Source organism: Polyodon spathula, chromosome 5, assembly GCF_017654505.1.
Source record: "Polyodon spathula isolate WHYD16114869_AA chromosome 5, ASM1765450v1, whole genome shotgun sequence".
NCBI classification, from domain to species: Eukaryota; Metazoa; Chordata; class Actinopteri; order Acipenseriformes; family Polyodontidae; genus Polyodon; species Polyodon spathula.
The window spans coordinates 78,001,844-78,022,156 of NC_054538.1; the positions used below are offsets into that span (position 1 = coordinate 78,001,844).

The window sequence follows — 20,313 nt, forward strand, 5'->3', positions numbered from 1 at the left end:
TTTTTTTCCCCCCTCCTTATATAATCGGTGCCATGCCGATAGGCTACAGATTATCAGTGCACCCTTAGTTAGGAAACACCTAAAACAGATGATATTGTGTATTCTGTGGTGTATTTAATATCGTAAATAACAACGTACATAAAAATACATGGTTACATGTAGAGTAAAAAACATAAGTTACATGCTCTTAGACCAGGACTCTTATTACAACTGTACACCAGTTACACATTTCACTAATTCACAAACCCTCAGTCACACACAGTAACAAACGTATTTAAATGGAATGCAGCAATACTATTACATTGCCTTAGTCTGCAGTATTATACATGTAACTGTTAGCAATTTATTTCTTAATCTCAGGTGGTCGGCAATGGGCTTGTAAAGATAGACTGAGTGAATTATTTTTTAATACAACTTTGCGCTGAGACCCACAAAACAAAATTATTTCTCAACGTCGTCGCTGCTCTTCTGGGTAATGTAGTTTAGAACCCATTCTTTAACCCTTCCGCTCCAGTGAACAGTCTACCTGTTTGAGGGCTGACCGAGTGTAGCAGGGTGCCCCGCCCCTGGGCATGTTTTTGTGTTATATGTTGTATGTATGGTGTTAATGTTGGTGTATTGTAGTTGATACACAGGACATAATACGAGCACGAGTGTTTAAAATGTATATTTGTATTTAGGCAAGAGGATTGCAGAGTACTTCACGTGCAGGTAAAATGTAATATATGCGCACGGGGAATTGTACAAAATAAATTCACGTGCATTTAACGAAACAGATTGAATGACTGATTAACAATCGAGTCTCGGTACAGCTGCATAAAAGCAGCATGTTGTCACTCACTCTGGGTTGTGTGTTCGGGAGTGGAGAACGGGAGAGAGGGGAAACGGAAAGTAAAATATAATATCAATTGCTATGAGTGCTGGAAGCACCAGCACCGCCCTTGTTTTGCGTAGCGTTCGTCCACCCTGTTTTGTTAGTGTCTATTCGTTTTGTTTGTCTCTCTATTTTTGTATAATAAATAAATATCAAAGTGCCGTGTCCTGTGTTTTTTTTGTTACTTTTTTTGTTTATTTTCTGTTTGTTTATTTATTAAATGCTGAGCGCAAGCAAGCACTCATCGTCACCAAAAAAACCCACGTCTGTATTGTCTCGCTTCTTCCTGGTCCGTGACATCACCATGCACCTGCCACACTGACATAACGTGACTTTCGGCTTGTGTATCAGGGCAAATATCCACCGAAAGTATACAATATTACACCTTTCTAAACAGTGGACAGTCTGAAGATTACAGAATAACGTTTTCACTCTATGATTAAATATACCTAGGGCTTGCGGTTTTTGTGTTAATTTTAATTTTTTTTTTTTTTTTTTTTTAACATTTCCTTGTTTATTTTTAACCAATTTAGCAAAATTTGGGATTTATCGTTAGCAAAACAAGCAGTAGTTTTTTTACAACAAAAAAAAATTCAGTTTAAAATCTATTTTGTGTTAGTTTGAATTGCTATATCCTGTACTATTTTTCTTTTTACAGCTTAGATATGTTTAAGGGAATAAAAAAAAAAATCCTATTTTAAGTGAGATTTAGTTCATATGTTCCCTGATGCGTGTGGCTGTCTTACCTTTTATAATGTCTGCAATATCTGCACACCAGCACCTTGGATCCTGAAATTCCCTCTTCTAAAAAGTTGGGGAATTCAGCTGAGCCTAAAAATAAATTGGATATTCTGAATTGGGAGAAAATGATAAAATAAATTAATTAAATTGGCAACTAAAAAAAAATTTGGGTGTAATCTTCTGCCATTTTACTTCTACGAGGCACTTTACAATATTTAGTGAAATTTTCACTACACATTAACTGTACAGTTGGATGCACTATGTTACAGTGATGGGAGAAACTCTGCAAACCTCAATAAAATATTACAATTCCCAAGGCACTATTTTACAATACATGTCAAACACTTGCACTGTATACCGTTTAGCAGTTGTGTGAGTAATGTATCGAATTCTGCACATCGATCTGTTTAATTATCAAGAAACCCTGGTTTGACGCTCACCAGACCAAGCCTTTGTTTTGTTTGACCAGTGTTTATAACGTACAGCCCGATAACATTTTTTTTATTGCTGGTGGTGTTTTAGTGTGTTTTACCGGTTAAATATACCCTACGATTACCAAGTTTGAATGTAAAAAACAAATTTTAAAATGTACTCCGTTTCACCTTTAGAAATGTTTCCATAAGTGTAACTTAGTGATCTCCTAGCTACAAACTGTAACAGTATCAGCCACAGCTCTCAGGAACTAGGATCAGAAAGAATTTGATAAGCACCGCGTCTGGTTTTCATTTTACACCAGATTGTTCGACGGGTGTGTAATGTGAAGAAGTTTGCCATGGGACAAATCTGTCAAATCTACTGCAAAAAAAAAAAAAAAAAAAAAAAAGTATTTCAGGTCAGTAAGCATTCTTGGTTATGTAAAGCAATTCAGTCTGCTCTCAGTAATGAAAACCAAAACCTAACATACTGAAATGCGCAACCTCATAATAAAAGGTATCTATCGGCTTGACTTGCCATGTACAATGCACACAAATTAGATGGGCTAGGTATAGGCAAGTATATTCTGAAATAAGTTTTCTTTATTTCATTTCATGAAGAGAAAAATATTATTAATCACTAACTGATTGTTTAATAAAAGCAAAATTCTAAAAGTTATATTTTTGTGTGTGTGTGTTTTGTGGGACAGTGAGGGGGCAAGCTGATTTTTAAGGACAGGTACATTTCTCTAGCATTTTGTCCCATGGACATTCCAAAAATTGCACACCCCTGGTAACTGTAACTAAGTTAAAAAATACTGTCAAACGATAACTAAATAACAAAAATAAATATTCTTCATTATTTGACAATTTTGAGTGAGCCGAGGGTCTAGTTGCTGCAGGGTGCGAGAATCTCTCGCCAGGGTACCTCATACCTGGCGTTATATGAAACACCCTGGCGAGAGATTCAATTTAATTCTGGCACCTGTAGATGACAGTTTCACATTGGGTCTGGGCTACTCACATGACCTCTCCACCTCATCCACACACACCAGACAGAAGGTTTGTGTCGTTTTATTTTTACTTAAATCAGTAAGTCTAAAAGGTATGTGGGTCACAGTAGACTTAACAGTATAGCACCCATTTTCAAAACAATCTGGCCAACATCAAGCCTGTGTGGTGAGAATATTCTCTATTTGTGGATACTTGACAAAAGTAACAGAACCAGCATCACACTGGAGAGTTTTCCTAAAAATAATTGACAAATTAACAAAACAAGTGCTCTTTTAAAGTAGCCTTTAACCATTTCTATAAGTGCAGGTTTTTTAGTTCTTACATAGGCACTGCTGTGTTTTATAGTTAATCTCAACTAACTACAAAACAAAAGCCACAGTAACTACAGTTGGCACTCTGATATCCGTTACGCAGATACACGTGTGTCGCGTTTTACCTCCCGTGTATTAAATAAAATCAATCCCCATTATATAAACGTAACAAATGAATGCACTTACCTGTCACACACGATTTCCGACTCTGTAACCAGTTTTCTGACACAAAGCCCAGTGTTACAACGTACTGGTTTATCCGTCACAGCCCGTGTTTTTTATTTCTCGCATTCCAAATCAGTCTGTCTCTACTGTGCAGTTACACTGTGCTTCGTCCAGTTTCACATGACCAAAATGCAACCAAAGCAATGCGAACATAACAAGCTACGGTAATGTAAAAGTTAATCATTAAACTGATGCTTTTTTTTTTTTTTTTTTTTTTTTTTTTTAAATCTGTGATCTTTAGTTGTTTTTTAGTGTAACTGTGGCATTAGGGCTTTATCGAGCATTGTATTCTGCAATAGTGAAGACTGACTTTGGATACTTTAATTCTGGAAACTGGTGTTTTTTTTTAATCTTTTGCTAAATTGCATTGCCTTTTACGTTGTATGCAGTTCTGTGCATGGCTATCATTTTTATTTCATTTTGCTGTGTCGTTAATTAGGAATTTTACATACTTCTACAATACATACTGGATTTAACAGTATGTTCTGTATTAGTCCACAGTCGTCTTTTGGCAAGTGATATTTTCAGAATCACACTGTTCTGAATTAAAATACTTCCAATGAAAATATAGTATAGGACCAACAAAACCAACACAGTACATCTAAATGGAATCCTACTTATTTTAAAGCTCAGTTCTTTCAGCCATGTATTTTTAACATTGTATCTTTGTGTTCCCTGAAAAAACAGACAAAGGTTGGAACTGACCAAACTGAAATAAGCGTTACCCGCATTTAACCGTCTCTGAAGCCTAATGTTACAGGGTCTGATAAGCGAGTGCTGACTGTACAACTCAATCATACTGCAACTAAAGGATAGCTAATAAAAGCACTTCTTACCATTCCAGCCCCTAGCAACACATTTTCAGTGCATGCTGGGCCTAGCACTGGCCTAGCCAGTAAAGCGAGTTTCTGATGTAAATGGCATGCCCTCTCTATTACACCAAACGCTAAAAAATGCATCTAGCCCCAATCCGTCCTCTTAATCGTACTAATAATCTGCAACTCTGTCCAAGTATGGGTATTTTATTACATTTCTTTAGAATGGAGGTTTGGATTCTATTTTAAAAGGGTTGTGTGTGTGTGTGTGTGTGTGTGTGTGTGGGTGTGGGGGGTATTTATTTTAAACTTGCCCCCTGTTGAACTTGCAGACAAGTAAAAATGACACAAGTTAGTACGTGTACACAAAGTTGAATGCAAGGTCTGATTTAATCAATATAGGTCACACATTCAACAGACAGGTTAAAACACAGCGAACTACCAGACAGGAATACTCTGCACGTTACAACTGCCCAAAATAAATGCGTTGTCCCTTCAAAAACACATTACCATAACGGAGAAAATGGAACAAGAAATGAGGTTTAAACGAGTGAGCCTGATGCACTGTCTATTGTCACAATAGCCTGAGAGGATAAACATTTGTGTGTGTGTGCTGTTTTTTTTAATTTTTTTTTTTTTTTTTACAGTGGTGTTTACGGTCATGTAGGTATTTTAATATGGAATAAAATATTGCATTGCACTGCACTCGCTCCAAACAAAATAAAAATATATAATAATGAAATCAAAACAAACACATCGGCAAATGCGAGCACCACTGGCTGATTTTAATAGCGAGCCGGGGGGGTAAACTAATCTTTAGCGCCAGCGTGCTGTGTTGCCGTGTGACGTTTTCCATGCTAAATCACCCGCACACACAAATCCAAACAGTGCAAAACACGAAGCCGCTGTGGTGCTTACACACAGCTACGCGGAGTCTCTCGCTCTGTGCGCGATGCTAATCAAAATCAATACCACAAATACAATGATGTACATTAACATTACAGTACAAAAGAATGCGAGATATTCTTACACAGCAACCTGGTATTAACCCTACAATCCCGCTAGACCCGATTGTGCGGTGTGTGTGTGTTAGGTTGTTTATATCTCCGACCAGGAACTGCTCAACAACATTTATACACAACAAGCGCATACAGTTTTAACGCGCAATTTTCTCTCACAATGCAAGTCAACGAAATCTATTTGTCGACTTTTTTTAACAATGTCGCTCACCATTAAAAAAAAAAAAAACAAACAATAAGAAATGCGATAATACTTACGCCTTCACGAGGAGACTGCACCTCCAACACGCTGGCGGGTATCCGGAGGCTGCCTTTTCTGAACGGTATTGCGTGCCCTCTCTTTCACGCTAGATCTTTTGTTTGTTTTTTTTTTTTTTTTTTTGTATTTATTTTGATTCAATCAATGATTTGACACAAATAATTCCCCTTTCAATGGTTCTCTGCTCAGGCGGTCTGGGGTTTTACACATTTTGGTGGCTAAATCGCTTGGGCTTTACGATCTGGCGGCTTAATTTATATGCCTGGGCCGCTAACCGTGCAAACAAACAATAAGAGATGAAAAATAAACAGCAGAATTAAATATTAGATGCAGATGACGTTCTTTCCTCCATTGAACGGCTCCGGCTCTCACTCGACTTCACTGTCCGTCCTGACCAGCGGGGAGGAGGGACTCTGCCCGTCCGCTCTGCTCTGTGGTCAGAAGCAAGCACGGGCCCGGCTTCTCATTGGCCATTCCGTCCGACTGTCATGTTTTAATACCGGTCGGCCTTTCTTCTATTTGGATTGGTCGTTCGGTTGTCAAAATACCTTAATCTATTTGGTCAAATCGTCTGTCAAACAAACCAGTTGCTGATGTAGAGATGATCCCGCCCATATGCTTCTCTCCTATTGGTTGCATGGTTTAAGGTTCTCGTCCCATTCGTCTTATTTGCTGCCCCTGTTGCCCGTCATATAACCAGCCGAACTGTATATGGTGTGCGTTATTCCTGTTTGGCAAGCGCTATTCTGAGGACAGGGTGACACTGGAGCCATTGTGGCTCAGCCGTTAAAACAGAATCGCGTAACAAGTCTAACAAATAGGGTGCCAAAATGGCGAATACAAAGAAGCAGTTTCTTAACTGCCTCAAGCTCGGATCCACGTAACCCTTGAGAGCATATACAGCTTCACTGTCTCTCACGAACCGCTTCGGTACAGCTCGGATCTTCCTCCAAGACACTTCTTCACTACAAAATCTGTTTTTTTTTTTTTTTTTTTTAAACTATGTGTTTGTGTGGACTGTCTCGACGATTTCACTTGGGCAGATAGGACGAGGAGACGCGCGCAAGGTTCCCTCTAAATACCCGGATGCAGCTCCCCATGATGTCATCATCAGCCTATCAGAACAAACACATTACGTCATCGCCAAAACCAAAACAAGTGTTTTTTAAGTGGGTGTCAAAATCTGCAACCTAAACAGGTGAGCAGGATTCGTGCGTGGTTCAATACCAGACGGGTTATTTAGGGCAGGCGCGTTCATTCATTAATTCACATACAATTAGTGTTATCACTTTTTTTTTTTTTTTTTTTTTTGATAGAACATGGTAGTCATGTTTGTGTGGTACATACCAGTGTGCACACTGATTTGGGGATTCACTATAACTATAACTATATATATATATATATATAGAGATAGAGAGAGAGAGAGAGAGAGAGAGAGAGAGAGAGAGAGAGAGAGTTACCATATGATTCCATGTGCAGAAGGACAGTTCAGGTTTTTCAACTCACGTTGCAATGGATTCTGGTAAGTGTAGTCCTGTTGTGAAATGTACCTGAGACAGGTAAGATGCACCAGAATGCATTTCAGTGTGAGTTGAAATGCCTGAACCACCCCAGACTGCCCTAGTTTACATGGAGTCGTATGGTAAGCCTAACTACAGTAATCCGGCGTATATCCACATATCCGTCTTAACCGTTATTCTGCCATGATCAAGCTCTTCAACAACGTCAGTTTATTATTGAACATAGAAAATTAATTCACAGATTGTAGATCCCACCAAAGTTTTCGTACACTGTGTTGTTTGTGCTCCATGCGCTACCATGTCTGGTAGTGTCACGTGAGCTGTTCAGTGTGTTGACTTGATATGTAAATAAATCCTGTTATCAACTTGAACCGCACCAACTTGAATGCACGCATCCACATGGCAGACAGATACCCTGTCAAAAGCATTAATACCCTGTATCTTTATAACAAGGGATTTACAGGAGCTCTCTAATAAAAGCTGAATCTCAAAACTAGACTTGTGTGAATATAGCAATTGTTACAGCTGTGTATAATGGTACTTAAAACAGATTCAGGCATCCAACTTTTTGCATATCCGTCCTTACTCTGGTCCCACCGCAGTCGAATACGCGACAGATTACTGTGTGTGTGTGTGTGTGTGTGTGTGTGTGTGTGTGTATAACGGGCACTGATGTGTTACACACTGCCCTGTGAGTGAGGTGATGATAAAAGCTGAAAATCCACGAATGCAGAGGACCCTGGCTGTTTTGCATAGTGATTAAGACACCTGCTTGCAGAGTGCAGGATACAGTCTGTTTCATATGCATTTACATATAGCGAGAGATAAAGGGTGAACCTCAGAATTATACTGTATATACTGTATATATATATATATATATATATATATATATATATATATATATATATATATATATATATATAAAATCATGGTGTGATAAGAATGCAGTAGTCTAACTCTGAGGTTTGATACATCCTTAACTCTTTACCCTCTTCCCATCAACCCCTGGTTGTCTGCACAAGAAACCAACACGGCAGACAGACTCGGGTTTGCTGAGATAACTGCACCCCTGTGTTTGCATGTGCAGAGGTGTCAAATGTCTTATAATTAAGGCACAAAAAAGTGTCCAAACCTGTTTACTGCCAAAAGGAGCTAAGCATGCATAACCCTGGCGCTCCAGCCGAGCCCCAGTCAGCCTGTGTTATCATACCTATTGAATTCTATTCATTCCTATTAACTGGTAACCGTGGCCCACTAGAAATTAGCGTCATATGAATCTTTAGATTTTAGATTTAAAAATATTTTGACCATTGTTCCATTGTCCAATTTCTGTGTTCTTGTGCATATTTTAGCCTTTTAGTCTTGTTCCCCTTTCTTAACAGAGGTATTCTTACTGCAACACATCCTTTAAGTCCTGATTTCAAGACTGATCTTCGTACTGTCGATTTGATGGACAGCGACACCTGTGCTTTCTGCCAGTTCTGTCGTTAATTCAACGCTTGTCTTCTTTCTATTCCTTAAGGATATTATCTTCCAGTATTGCTCATCCTTGTTAGACAGCTTTCCAGTCCTGGGTTTGTCAATTACAGATGATGTTTCTGAGTATTTGTTGATTATGCTTTGGATACCCCACCTTGAAAATCAAGTGTTGCGAGCGATTTCACTCAATGTTTTTCCTTCTTTATGCAAGTCATGTTGTTATAATAGTAGAAAACACTAGTGGAGGCTTTGAGTAAATTGTTGTTGCTCATAAAGCATCAGAGTAGAAAAATGCAACATGTCTAAGACTTTTGCACAGCAGTGTGTGTGTGTGTATGTGTGTGTGTGTGTGTGTGTGTGTGTGTATATATATATATATATATATATATATATATATATATATATATATATATATATATATATATATACATACACAGTACCTATAGGAAGTATTTTGTTCCAACTGTACCCTACATTACTTGTTTGGACCAATTAAGTGCTTATTAGAAGCTCTATTGGTCCAATTAATTAATTTAGGGTACAGTTGGAACAAAAACCAAGAGGGACAGTGGCCCGCAGGTCCAGGGCTGCCCACTCCTGCTCATAGTGACCACTTTGAGATGTTGAGTGGATGCTGTTCTTCTCCCTCTCCTGACTAGCAGACCTCATGCTAATGCTTCCTTGTTAAGAGCCTGCTTGGAGCAGAGGACTGCACGGGTAGGGAATACAGTGCTTGGTGTTTGTGTACCTGCTCTGTGGATAAATACAGTGTCTCCTTTAGTCTCGAGTGCTATCCATCCAGACCCTATTTACTGTCACAAATCGAGAAAAGAGAGAAGCCTGGTGTGTGTGGGGAGACGATGCGGTTTAGTTGAGGCTGGCAGTTTATTTACAGAAATCACATTTCTCTGATAGCAATTAGAGCCGAGGCAGCCAGGCATCTGCACAGATGAGTCACCATGAGTCACCGGGGAGGCAGCCAGCCTGCAGATACGTGAAATTGCACAACATTGTTCTTTTGTCTCCACCGCTGAGCAGAGGATAACATTAATGATGGGCTTCACCTTGTTCCACTGGCTGCCCACTTGTGTTCAGTGAGGCCTCAATTCCTGAAGCACGTTTAGCTCTCAGGCTTGTGTTGTGCCTAAAAACCTGTGGCTGTATTATTATTATTATTACAACAGCTTGTTTCAGCTTAATTCATTTATGCAGTTAACTGGATATTAAACAGGTAAGGAATGAAATAGAAAAATGTTGATAACTCCTTATAAAAGTTTGCCATGCAATTTACCCATGCTTTCCCATTGGCTAGACTGTACATTTCCCATAGTTTACCCTGGTTTGCAATGTCCTCAATATGCATTACTATACCTCTCTGTGCTTTACCATGCCTTCACTGTGCTTTATTACACTTTGCTATGCTTTCACTATGGTAACCCTTTATAGGGGAGATAAGCATCACTTGAACTAAAATGTGAGCGTTTTGAGACCTGGATTTCCGGTCCTTTCTTCCTGACAGGCTGATAGGCTGATGGATTACCACTGTGAACTTATTCATTCGTACACTACACTATTTGTCCAAATATAAACATGTTATGACTGAGATTCCACTAATAGCTCTACCATTTTAGCTACCAATAGGCTGTTAGTACAGAACAATTGCATGGTCAGTGTAGGTCAATTGAATGTATTGAATTTGCTTGCTTTCCTGCCAATGATTATTTCAATGAAGTCAGGGTATTGGAAGGAGTGCCCCACATGGTGTCTGATGGAGTGGAGTGCACAGGAGTGGTGTCTATGGAAGAACGCAGTAAACAGTCTGGAATCCTGTTACACTACATAATGCCCTGGAATCCTGTTACACTATAGAACGCCCTGGAATCCTGTTACACTATAGAACACCCTGGAATCCTGTTACAGTACAGAATGATCTGGAATCATGTTACACTATAGAATGCCTTGGAATCCTGTTACACTACATAACGCCCTGGAATCCTGTTACACTATAGAACGCCCTGGAATCCTGTTACACTATAGAACACCCTGGAATCCTGTTACAGTACAGAATGATCTGGAATCATGTTACACTATAGAACGCCTTGGAATCCTGTTACACTATAGAACGCCCTGGAATCCAGTTACAATATAGAAAAAATAGTATTTTTTTGGTCTGCTGTTTCAGGACAGAAAATGAAGAGAGGTAAAGCCAACGTGTTGATCTGGCTATATCACCTTGCTGCTTGCAGCTTGCATGCCCCGCTCCCCTCTGTGTGCTCCAGTTTTTATGTATCACTTTGCTGCTTGAACCCTGCGTGCCCCTCTCCTCTGTGTGCTCCACTGTTTATGTATCATCTTGCTGCTTGCACGCCCCACTCCCCTCTGTGTGCTCCAGTGTTTATGTATCACCTTGCTGCTTGTATGCCTTGCTCCCCTCTGTGTGCGCCAATGTTTATGTATCACCTTGCCGCTTGCGGCGTGCATGCCCCGCTCCCCTCTGTGTGCTCCACTGTTTATTTGTTTGGAAATGTGAGAATGCTCTGATCTGGGACATCGTCAGCCTACCTGTATTTAAAGGAGATGCTGCTCTGTGCTGTATGGTGTTACTGCCTTTATAAAATCGCACAATATTGAAGTATTTTAGACGCTGTGACGTTGCAACACTGCGCTGCAGAGTAACAGTTCATTGTGTTAATAATAATGTGGTATGTGATCTTTTTATGGACTGGGTGTTGAGTTTTCCTAGGTTACACCGTTCTAATATTCTTGTCTACCTGGCAGTCTGGGACTTGGTTCAAACCCTGCTTGACATTTTCTTATTTTTTTTCACAGTTCACTTGCCTTTGTTGTGATTTTTACAGTCATTCATCAGTCAGTCAAATTTGTGCGTTAATTGACCATGAGCTCCAGTTGCCTGACATAAACATCTGTAATGTCAAGTTTCTTTACTTTAGTAAGTGCCAGAAATCTGAAGTTCACACCAATGTATTTCTATAAAGACACAGATCTAGCAGCTACAGCTGAAGAGCAGGGTCTGGTTGAATAATTACAACAGCTAAGGATACATTTTCCCTAATCTAGCAGCACCCTTAAACTTAAGAAAGAAGCTGAAGGAGAAATCTAGGGGGACATTGAACTCATTACTGAAATCATCAATTAAAACATACACACACACACACTCGCACACACATTCTGTACACACAAACACAGGCACACACACACATGCACAGGCACACACACACAGTCACACACACACAGTCAGTATTTGAATAATTACAACCGCTCCGAATGATGGCTAACATCACAGAAAGGAAAGAGTGCAGTTCAAAGCTATCTCCTCTTTAACAGTTTAATGACACGCCTTGTGATGAGGTAGAGCTCTGTAGCCTGCCCCGGCCTTCCTGTCTGTCCCTGTGTTTCAGTGCTCTGGGGGCTACTGCCCCTCATGCCTGCAGTCAATCAATGGACTGTTTTACGGATGATCGTCATGGCCTGGCCCGGCTCAAAGGGAGGCCCAGATCAATAGACAGCGTGCCGGAGCCCGGGGGGCGGTCCACACTGGAACAGGGGAGCCACTTTCATTAAATGTCACTTCACGAGACCTCCGCCTGGTGGGTCCGGCTGGTGGGCCTAACAGGATGCGGCGGGTTTAAATAGAGAGAGAGAGAGAGAGAGATAGAGAGAGAGAGAGAAATGGTATTAAGACACAGAAAGACGTTTCACACAGTATAATATCATAGGCTCCTATCATAGATTATTTTGTCAGTCGGTTTGACATCTCAGTCTGCTGTAGTCATAAAAAGTTAACTTAACTGCTTCAAAAGAAACGTCCCCCAGTACTGTCTATGGCAGATTCCCAATGTGATTTGTGCCGAATCAACAACTCCTCATTGCTGGGCAATCCAGGAAAAAAAAAAAAATAATAATAATTAAAAAAAAAAACTGTGTATTTGCGTATGGCTTCTACTTTGTGTTTTTTCCCTTTTCTCCTACTGAGCACTTAAAAAACAATTAGTCTTTTCAGCCCTTAAAGTAAATTATTCGAAACAAAAGTAATGGGGATCCCCGAGGGACACCCAGGCGAGCATAAAAGCTGTGCTTTCTTCTTCTTCTTCTTCTTCTTCTTCTTCTTCTCGATAAAATACCAATCTGTTAAAATAGTTCGCATTTTATTTAGTAAAAGCGTTGATTAATTTATGGGCATATGAAATCTAACGCATTTTGTTAATCCTGTGTGAAGTTAACACACACATACTGGCACCACTTTATCAGGAGAACGCGCAGCACAATTGGAAGAGTGGGCAGGAATGGTGCAGAATTGCTGCAGCCATAGGGTGGACTATACACAAAGAATATTTCTAATATATAGGGAGAGAGTTAGGGAGAGGGTAATGGAGAGAGGGAGAGGGTTAGGGAGATGGTTATGGAGAGGGTTAGGGAGAGGGTTATGGAGAGATGGAGAGGGTTAGGGAGAGGGAGAGGGTTATTGAGAGAGGGAGAGGGTTATGGAGAGGGTTAGGTTTAGGGAGAGAGGGAGAGGGTTATGGAGAGATGGAGAGGGTTAGGGTTAAGGAGAGGGTTATGGATAGGGTCACTGAGAGAGGGAGAGGGTTATTGAGAGAGGGAGAGGGTTTGGGTTAGGAAGATGTCAATAAATGAACTCCTACAAAGCAAAGTGTATTTACTAAACTGTTAACATTAACATGGGCAAACACACAGAGTTGCGGAATCTCATTTACAAGAACGACAGGCAGAAAAGGACAATATGCAAAAATCCATGCTCAATAACTCTGGAGTCAAAATCTATTTTTCTTTCCCGTTATTAGCTTCAGTTCAATTACCCCCCACGAGGACAGTTTTCATATTGCCTGTATACAGCACTGGAATAGAAGCTTTTATAGATGTAGAAATAAAAGACATCAATAGGGAAGGAGGGGCTAAACAAATTGAATAAAAAGTTATAAATGTTTCAAAACTACATATAAGCATCCAGGGCTGTTTTACAGTGCTTATACCTGCTCTATGCATTGTTGCTTTAGAAAGTGTAACATTACCATAGAGCTTACCAAGATTTGCACAGTATCAAAAGCATAGAGAATGTATTGAAATCTTTGTAAGAAAGGGTAGGGTTGTGCTGATACTCGACCTCATAATTTAATTGTCACTTTACCGTCACTTCACTTTAATGTCAGCGCCCCGGAGGAGAGGAAAATTCACTTCCAATTGGCTTTTGAAACAATGCAGAAGCTAAGTGACTTTGATCAGTAATCAATTGCAAAGGTGAGGGAAGGGCAGCTTTTCTTATTTTGAAATCAACACATTAACGAATGGATTTATTTAATACCTTCTGATAAATTCTTCTTAAAGGCAGTTCTGAGTATGAGCACAGATATCAGCACACCCTTCAGTTACATCCACAAACTAGATCCAAAAAGAATATACTGCACTGATAACAGCACTGGTGCCCAGAGCTGCACGCACGCTGCCACTGTGCGTACCATTGGTTTGCAAAATTTCATCTTCGTAAGTGCGTACTCACATATAATCAGACATTTTAAGGCCACGTGTTTGTACTGTTTATTGAGTGATAGGAATGAGCAAACGGAAGCAGATAAGCCGTTTGATGAAGCTTGAAAAAGAGCGAAAATCTGTCTTCTGAGGACCCAGAATGTCAGAAGGAAAGATCAGCAAGAGCAGTAGCACTGAATGTTAGTCCTGCATTATCTGAGTTCTGCTGCTGTTACAGGACTGAGCACAAGTTTCATTTGTATTTTAATTTGATCAGTTTCATATTAAAATTAATAAAACATTTCCTAATGATTAACACATAATTGCCAAGTTGTGTTGTTGTTGTTATTATTATTATTATTATTATTATTATTATTATTATTATTATTATTATTATCGATGATTTATTTTTTTTAACTGCTTGTTTTATCAGAACCTGTGAGATAAAAACAAGTGTATGTCTATATGCCATGCTTAGGGGTTGAGTAATGATTAGTTGTAGTGATTGTGAGAGTCATGATTAGAAATGGATCCAGCATAACGTTTGTGAGCTAGTGTTTCCCCTAGTTGAAATCTGTATTTCAAATAGGTTTATTTTTTTTAAATATTTTCTTGTTATTGTGGACTGTTTGGCTGCTGTCCCTGTAGTGCGCTGTGTTTATTCATTTTTAGAAAGGGAAACGGTGATGCACTTTGATTGCACTTTACTAATGTGACAGTGCAGGTGCTGTGAAACTCAGGAAAGAACAGAAATGCAGCACTCTCATTGGCTGAAACACTTTACAGCATGGTGCTGCAGAGTCGTTGGGGTGAGATGGGATGTCAGTTGAGTTTTGCCTACCATGTGAAAGACTTCTGTGGGTGCTCCTGGTATGCAGTACATAGTGCAGGGTGATTACAAAGCCAGTTTACCACATCAGCGCACCATATCAGTGATGTGATAAACTGGCTTTCTAATCAGCCTGTATATTCAAAAAATGGTAGTGCAACTGTTTTAACGATGCACTAGATTTGAATAGGTTCGGCGGGCTTAAGCTACTATTGTCCATATAACAAAAAACTGTTTTTTTTGCACATGCAGTTGTGGAGCTCTTAACCTTAACGCACCTGCAGGAGTCAGAATCTGTAACAGCAGTGCATCACTCAGCACTGCCCGCTACACTAGTGGCATACTGCCTATTGCTACTGTAAATCCAGCATTCAGTTCACTCACCAACATCATGACACAAAACATACAGAGTGATGCCACCACTTGTAGTTATACAGAAATGAATGTGTCCACAGCAGGCCTGGGACTGCTCTGAGATAGTGGCACAGAACACAGTCGCAAGCAAGGCACAGTACTCAGCACAGCTCAATGCACGTATGTTAACGAGAGAGCAAATCCAATTAAAGATAAATGTCAAAGAAACGATAACAATAAACAGTTCAAGGAGAAATATGCAGACTTGCACGACTGTATTACGGGGGAACAGATACGGGGGGAGGGTTGTTCCTGCTGTTACCGTGTGACAGGACAATCATTCAACAGCATTCAAACAACTTCAAGTGAACGGATTCAGCCGAGATTGTGAGGCTGTCTGCTGTGCTGCTGACATATTGTTTCGAGCACTGGCTGAGTGAAATATTTCAGTGTGATGCAGCTAGCAGAGAAGGGCCTATCCATTGATTTGTAGTATTGCTACCCTGCTGTTCAAATAATCAATCATTACTACAATAGTTCATTAAAGAAATAATAATATAATATCTTTATTTTTATATAGCGCCTTCCATAGTAGCACATCATCACTTCACAATGAGAGATTTACTCCTGTTGAAGGCAGGATAACTGCCACACTCAGTTTTAATGTGACCCCTAAATTCCCCTAAATACTGTTAAATAATCTAATAATAATAATAATATATTTTGATATAGGACCTTTCATAGTGGACCACCATCACAAAGCACTTTACAGAGGTAGGCTGTGAACTGTGCATTATATGCAGAGCCACTTACAATAGGACATTGATTTAACATTTCATCCGCAGGATGGAGCACAAGGAGGTTAAGTGACTTGCTCAGGTTCACACAGTGAGTCAGTCAGTGGCAGAGGTGGGATTTGAACCGGTGACCTTCTCGTTACAAGCCCTGGACTCTTATAGCCTCTATTCATGACACCATGCTGTAAACTGCCAAACCTCTGAAAATTTAGATGCTGCATGATGTAACACGATTGGCACATTTGATTTGTATATACTAAATCAATAAATCAGAACAGCTTGCATGGAGGAAATCTAAAATCAACCTTCAAGGATTGAAATAAGACTACTGTCACATAGCAGTTTTCCCCATTCCAGGTTTTAAAACCAGCCTGATTAGCCACAGTGTGTAGGTAACAAGCTCAGGTGTGTCTTATTAAACCTATATTAAAACAAGGAATGGATCAAACTGCTATGCACTGAGAATCTTATTTCTATCCCTGATCCTAGTATAATCCTTTGCTAAATGTTTGTCCATTCATCCAGCCTTCATTCCCCCCCTGCACTTCTAACAATGTAACATCATTCTGCTGCACGTAGTACCAGAAGATCACAGACACCCGTTAAAATCAGATACCGGGTCTTACTGAAGCAGGTGCAAAGGCAATCGTGGAATAAAACTATTGTATTGATATGACACTAACGAGGAACAACTTGTTGCAGGACTAATCTGTTGTGGGTAGTTGTACACCTCTCTCTCCTCCTGTGTTTGTGTAGATGAGGCATGTCCCCTGTCTGGCTCACTTCATCACTCCTGCACAGCATCGTCCACCCATGCCACTTCATCACTCCTGCACAGCATCGTCCACCCATGCCACTTCATCACTCCTGCACAGCATCGTCCACCCATGCCACTTCATCACTCCTGCACAGCATCGTCCACCCATGCCACTTCATCACTCCTGCACAGCATCGTCCACCCATGCCACTTCATCACTCCTGCACAGCATCGTCCACCCATGCCACTTCATCACTCCTGCACAGCATCGTCCACCCATGCCACTTCATCACTCCTGCACAGCATCGTCCACCCATGCCACTTCATCACTCCTGCACAGCATCGTCCACCCATGCCACTTCATCACTCCTGCACAGCATCGTCCACCCATGCCACTTCATCACTCCTGCACATCATCGTCCACCCATGCCACTTCATCACTCCTGCACAGCATCGTCCACCCATGCCACTTCATCACTCCTGCACAGCATCGTCCACCCATGCCACTTCATCACTCCTGCACAGCATCGTCCACCCATGCCACTTCATCACTCCTGCACAGCATCGTCCACCCATGCCACTTCATCACTCCTGCACAGCATCGTCCACCCATGCCACTTCATCACTCCTGCACAGCATCGTCCACCCATGCCACTTCATCACTCCTGCACAGCATCGTCCACCCATGCCACTTCATCACTCCTGCACAGCATCGTCCACCCATGCCACTTCATCACTCCTGCACAGCATCGTCCACCCATGCCACTTCATCACTCCTGCACAGCATCGTCCACCCATGCCACTTCATCACTCCTGCACAGCATCGTCCACCCATGCCACTTCATCACTCCTGCACAGCATCGTCCACCCATGCCACTTCATCACTCCTGCACATCATCGTCCACCCATGCCACTTCATCACTCCTGCACATCATCGTCCACCCATGCCACTTCATCACTCCTGCACAGCATCGTCCACCCATGCCACTTCATCACTCCTGCACAGCATCGTCCACCCATGCCACTTCATCACTCCTGCACAGCATCGTCCACCCATGCCACTTCATCACTCCTGCACAGCATCGTCCACCCATGCCACTTCATCACTCCTGCACAGCATCGTCCACCCATGCCACTTCATCACTCCTGCACAGCATCGTCCACCCATGCCACTTTATCACTCCTGCACAGCATCGTCCACCCATGCCACTTCATCACTCCTGCACAGCATCGTCCACCCATGCCACTTCATCACTCCTGCACAGCATCGTCCACCCATGCCACTTCATCACTCCTGCACAGCATCGTCCATCCATCACCAAGCAGTCCAGAGGAGAGATCTGGATATTCAGGTGCTGAGGTGATCTGGTGCTACTTTGGACAGCATTAGTAAAGAGATAGTCAGTCAGTGACTCTCCAAATTGGATTAAAACTGTTAAACACCAGCCTTGCTCAGGAGTCAGTGCTAAATCTGGCTGGTACCTGAAATTAGCAGAAAGAGTGGCAAAAGTATCCCTGACTGTGTGTTGGGAATAGCAGTTAGCAAAGTGGATTGAAACTCTTCGGTAAAGCAGCGAGACTCAAAGAAACGAGGTGCAGTTACTGGGCAAAAAGCAATATGGATTAGGGTCTGTGCAGAAAATATGAACTTTCCCTTTGAGACATTATTTATAGAAATTCATAATATTTAGTTTCTTACCTGTTTAATACCATATTGTGTATAGTATCTACCATTCTCTATTATTGTTTTTGCTTATATTGTTATTTGCTACTATACTTTCTACCTATACTTTCTAACTATTCCAGTTTTACTATACCTTTCTTCAGTGCCCCCGAAACACTGAGCTGAAGATCAACAGCTCCATACCGCCATCTGGTGGAGGATTTTAGACCCCCCCCCCCCACCCCCCCCCCCCCCCCCACCCCAGCCCATCTGACTGAGAGACTCCTGTTCACCCACTGTCGAAGGGATTATTTATTCATGACTCACTCAATGGGCGCAAAACATCGCTGGCGTGCTGACACCATGAAGTACTTTATTAATACTATATACTTTTTTTCAAAAAGTCATTTATTTAATTTTTTTTTTTTTTGCTGTAGTGATTTTTTTTTCAGGTGCTTCAAGGATTGCCTGGTTAGAAAAGTGATACTTGCTGAGAGGGTCCAAAGTGCCACATCCTGTCAATAGCTTAACAAACATGAGAAAACTCGGTGTGCCTTTGCATTGCCCCAAGAAAGCCCTCCCCATCACCCAGCAGCAACAGGAGTCTCAAGTCTCATGCTGCCAAAGTGAACTGTTCATTTGTAATTAGGACTGCCCTTCTAAACGTTTACTGTGTTATACCATGGCAAGAGTAGCAGAGTGTACTGTAGCGGAGTGAGCACAGGGTGGAAGCATGGGAAAGCACATACATGCAAGGAACATCACATACAGGTATGGTAACCATAGTAAAACCCAGTAAAGGCATCGTAAAAGAACAAGCTACTGTTCGTCATCATTTTATTCAGTCCTCAATTATGTTTTGTCGCGCTGAAGAATAAACATATACTTTAATTGGCATGAAATCTGGTCCCGCTTTATTTTACTAGTCGCATAAAAAAATAAAGGGTTATCAGAGTAGTAAGTTAACAAAAATAATTATTCTATTGTTTAACAGTTAGTAATATATTAAGTGCAGTTGCCTTTAAAACAAATTGAAAGCCATTTCACTTATTTGATGAAGTTGATCAGCTTATCCGGAAATAATAAACGTGTCAACTATTAACTATTGACAAGAAATTAAACACGTTTTTTTTTGTTACCGTGCTAGTAAGCTAGTAATTAACCATGAATTAACTGTTGAAATAAAACATAATGTAACGACAAAGGGTGCAAAATAACAAGGATGTGTTAGTGGGTTGTAAATTAACCTCATATCTACTAGAAGACTTGCAGGTCAATATCCTGTTACCAAATATTTTCATTTATACAGGGCAGATTCTGAGGAGGTCAGTTAGGATAGCCAGGACAGAAATATGGAAACATCCTCTCAGTGAATCTGTGTTTAAAAGTGTAGAGAGGTTTCATATCACTGGAGTCAAAGAATGCCACCCCCCCCCCCCCCCCACAGTCCAGCTGAACTCTGATCTTCTGGGTTTTTTCTCCACAGTGAGTCGTGTCTGTGGTGAGGTCCATGCCCAGTACTTATTCCAATTCAATGAAACCCAGAGCTTGCTTATAATATGTGTGGCTACTGATATTCTGGGTATGCCAGCAATATATGACTTCATTGTGATAACAGGCTTAACAAAATGCTTTTGTTTTAAACAAATCACTGTATATTAGCCTCATTTGGGCAGAGCTTGTGATTTTTATGTTTCTTTGAAGTCTGACACACAACACAGACAGTCTCTTCATCATC

At 40.9% G+C, this 20,313-nt stretch overlaps 1 protein-coding gene across 5 annotated transcripts in view; it reads right to left on the reverse strand.

Moving 5' to 3' along the window:
* ppm1ba (protein phosphatase, Mg2+/Mn2+ dependent, 1Ba) overlaps positions 1 to 6,816 on the reverse strand; it is a 77,437-nt gene extending 70,621 nt beyond the window's left edge. Inside the window, exons 1-2 of one of the 5 annotated variants that reach the window (XM_041251421.1) lie at positions 5,671 to 6,816; positions 1,621 to 1,705 (exon numbers count right to left, since the gene is read on the reverse strand). The gene's annotated coding sequence lies outside the window, so the exon portion shown is untranslated. The remainder of the gene's footprint in view (positions 1 to 1,620; positions 1,706 to 5,670) is intronic. The other 4 variants (XM_041251422.1, XM_041251423.1, XM_041251418.1 and 1 more) reach the window with 4 other exon arrangements.
* Positions 6,817 to 20,313: the final 13,497 nt, after the last annotated feature.